General features: G+C 37.4%; 1 long non-coding RNA gene across 2 annotated transcripts; it reads right to left on the bottom strand.

The window, feature by feature from the left end:
• Positions 1-522: 522 nt before the first annotated feature.
• On the bottom strand, positions 523-3124 carry LOC131633974 (uncharacterized). Of its 2 annotated transcripts, none has more exons than XR_009293451.1 (4): positions 2802-3124; positions 1606-1710; positions 1091-1211; positions 523-932 (listed from the first exon to the last, which is right to left on the bottom strand). It is a non-coding gene; the product is annotated as an uncharacterized LOC131633974 (long non-coding RNA). The 2 variants fall into 2 exon arrangements; XR_009293450.1 differs by having other exon boundaries at positions 1112-1211.
• Between the last annotated feature and the right edge of the window lie 450 nt (positions 3125-3574).

Raw genomic sequence — 3574 nt, 5'->3', positions numbered from 1 at the left:
CTCCGTGTGCTTGGGATTATCAGATGGATCTAGGGGTGTGGTCTTAAGATCATCAAGTATTTTCACTCAGCATTTGGGTTAGGTTCATCAATTAATGAGTGGATCAGGCTATCACTTGGGTTGCAAGTCACTTACTTGGATTTATATGCAAGAATTGGAGTTTCTATGTTATTTGGGTGGATCATTTCAACTTCGAAAGCTAGATGATAATAGCGTTGATTTTTGTCAAAGTCAACTGGGAACGGTTGACTTTTTGACCAAAATCCAAATTAAAACTTCTACAGGTTTTCATCTTATTTCATAATTCACTCAAAATCTTGCATGAAGTTCAAATGAAGGAAGAGTTGGAATTCAATTTGTAAAAATGGAGGGAGTTCTTTTCAGACATAAAATTGTGGAATTACATGGATGGTGCCACTTGAAACTCAAGAAAAAGTCATTACAAGATCTGATCAAGCCTTGCACAAAAAGAAGGAAAATGAGGAAATGCATTCTTGTATTCAAAAGGCAAAACACCTCACATTATTACAAAAATCCAGCATTCATTACAATCCATTACAAACAGTCAATACCAAAAATCTCATTACAAAAAGCAGAAAGACAAACTACTACAGACCTCTTGAAATCATCATCACTACAAATACATCAATACCAAGTCCACATATTCATTCGAGTTTAAGCCATACATAAGCCAAGTTCAAGCTGACTGATTCCATGACTAATAACTAGCAGAATTCCTGTTACACATTTTTCACTAACCTTTCCTTATTATCTCTAACCTAAGTTTCACTTTCCACTAACCGCAACCATTAAACTAATTCCTTAATTACGGTCCTGCAACAACTCAGTATATACATCAACATCATAACACTTCAAAGAGGATCCTCCAAACCAAAACGTGCCGAAACCGAACCTGCCAAATGATTTCAAACCTGCAAGTAATACATATACATTATCAAAACCATTCCGATGCATTATCCAGCCCACGCAGCCAAACAAAATCAACAAAAAAACATTCAGTCAGCCCGACACTACAAAAATAGAAAAATGAACAATAAGCATCGCAAAGAAAAATCAATTCTATGCACACAATATTCCACTTCAAACCCACAATTCCACAAATTCAATACAAAGTCCAGCATAATCAGCCATTCACTTGCAGATACAAGCTTCAGGAGTATCGAAGCATTGCGTCGAATCAAAACCGAGACCTGCACAGATAAGAATATGTATATCAGCTCAGCCACACAGTTTTGCACCTTATACATACACTCAGACAGGATTAGAAAATATTACCAAAAGGAAACCATACATCCCACTAGTCATTAACTTCATAACAGCCCCAACAGAATTTCAAACTAATTTTCTAAATAACCTTTTGCTAACCGACAATTGTAATCTTCTAATAGTTTCGCTAATATTCCATTTCAACTAACCAGTCAAATCTTTCACTAACATTCTAATCTAAGTTTCAGTCTCAGTTAACCCACCCAACTGCCCCTCATTCCTTTTCTTTTGAAACCCTTCACCTATTAATTAAGTCCATATAATTGTCAACTAACAACCTACTAACAGATACAAAACAGAAAACAGAAAAGTAACTACCTCTTAAACCAACCATGCCCTGCATCACTGCACCTTCCAAAACCAATCAAGCCTGTATCCACATTCAATCAGCACCTTACAGCTTGGGCATACACACTTCCAAACCTGAAAAAAATCCAATTCATACAAGTTAGACTATAAAAAACCAATCCACCCAAACAAAAACTGTGAAGCATGTAATTCAGATTTTTTCCCTCCATTTGCCCATCACTCAAGACCCTCATATAATCATATAACCATACATTTCAAACCAGTTCACTACAAAAAATAGTTGGCTGAATTCTACATGATCTAATAGCTCGATCACAGTTTCGTGTCGACTAAACCTCATCATTACCAGCTCAACTCAGATGAGGATAGTTCAGGTATATACCCAGCCATACTCCAAATCCCAAATTCAGTCAAGTCGTGCTAACAATAGCCAATCATTAATTTTCCCCCCACCTTTCAATTTCAAACTATCCCTAACAATCTTAAACCTATCACTAATTTCCCTAGGCTCAACTAACTTCTGGACTTAGTACCAAACTGAAATAACTACCAAAACTAACTTTTTAAGAGGCTGTAACTGTAACCAAATCAAAAATAGAAATAACCAATTCCTAACCGAATTTTCCAGCTCACAACTCAAACTCCTAACTGATTCAATCCGCACCACTCAATCTCTAACAAACTTCACCAATCCAAAGGCTCAGGTTGCTCTTCCCATAACTGTTTCCTCCACTCCTCAACCTATATAAACAGAGCCTCACCCCAATTCTCAGACCTTCACGCCATAACACTTCTCCACCATTTCTCACTCTTCATCTTCAATCTCTCACTCTCTCCATTCTTCACTTCTCAGAACAATCTCTCGATCTTCTTCACACGCTCATTCACCATCATCTTCATTCCACTCTCTCTTTCGAATTCTCTCTAACTCTCTCTTTTCCCCTACCACCACCAAACGCTCACAACCAAAACTCCATTGAAGCTTCTCACTGAGCTTCAATGGAGGAGAGCTAAGCTCCCTCAATCCTATACACTCTCTCAACATCACTCATCCTCATTCATCCTCACGCAACAACTTCAATCATCATTCATCCATCTCCCAATCTCAAACCAACACAGAAGAAATACGGCACGCAGAAAAATCAAAAAGAAGAAGAAGAAGGAAGGTTCGCAAAAGGAATAAGCTAAAGAACTCGAAGACTCACCGGAAAGATTACTCCGTTGTCTTCGCGTTTACTTCGCATTCACGGTCTTCAATCCAGGTACGCTTCTGAACCTTCGTCGTTCTTCGTAGACCATACCGTTCTCGATCAATGTAGAACTTAGGGATAACTTGAATCGAGAACGAATTTGAAGTAATAAGAAACAAGAGATGTGAGGAGGAGTGTTGGTTTTGGCCGATTTTTGCTAGCGGCGGTGAAATGTTGATCGGAGAGCTTGACACCGCCGTCGCCGCTTCATTCGCGAAGGAGAGAGCTCTGAGTTTCACGATAAGTCCAATAGCCACTATGTTCACTTCAAACCCTAAAATTCCTTTTTCGTTTTAATTATTTTTAATTTTAATTTAATTCATTCCTTTTTTTAATTGGTATAAAGATCATGATGTCTGATGGATCAAACAAGAACTTCCTATGGGCCTCATACGAAATTATTGCTGAACACACCCTCCTGAGGCCCATAATTACTCTGTTGATAAAAATGAAAACAAAGACAATCCTTGAGCCAATTCCTTTGGGCCTTGCGCCCCTTGCTAATGTATACCCCCATAGTTCATTTTCACACCCCCTGGATTGATTTCCTTTACTTAGAATAATTAGCCTTTTAGATGTTAATTAGGATATCAAATGGTTTTATTAGAATTCAATTAGATTCATAATTTTAGGATAAAAATACTAGTTAGCTTGATATATTTTAGGATTTAAGTCTTGGCATTAATTGAATTTTTCTTCATAACAAAAACAAAAAAATAATAGTTTTT

This window comes from Vicia villosa, unplaced genomic scaffold (assembly GCF_029867415.1).
Source record: "Vicia villosa cultivar HV-30 ecotype Madison, WI unplaced genomic scaffold, Vvil1.0 ctg.001197F_1_1, whole genome shotgun sequence".
Classification (NCBI taxonomy): domain Eukaryota; kingdom Viridiplantae; phylum Streptophyta; class Magnoliopsida; order Fabales; family Fabaceae; genus Vicia; species Vicia villosa.
Note: the sequence above shows the minus strand (reverse complement) of the source record. Positions and strands in the feature narration are given on the sequence as shown.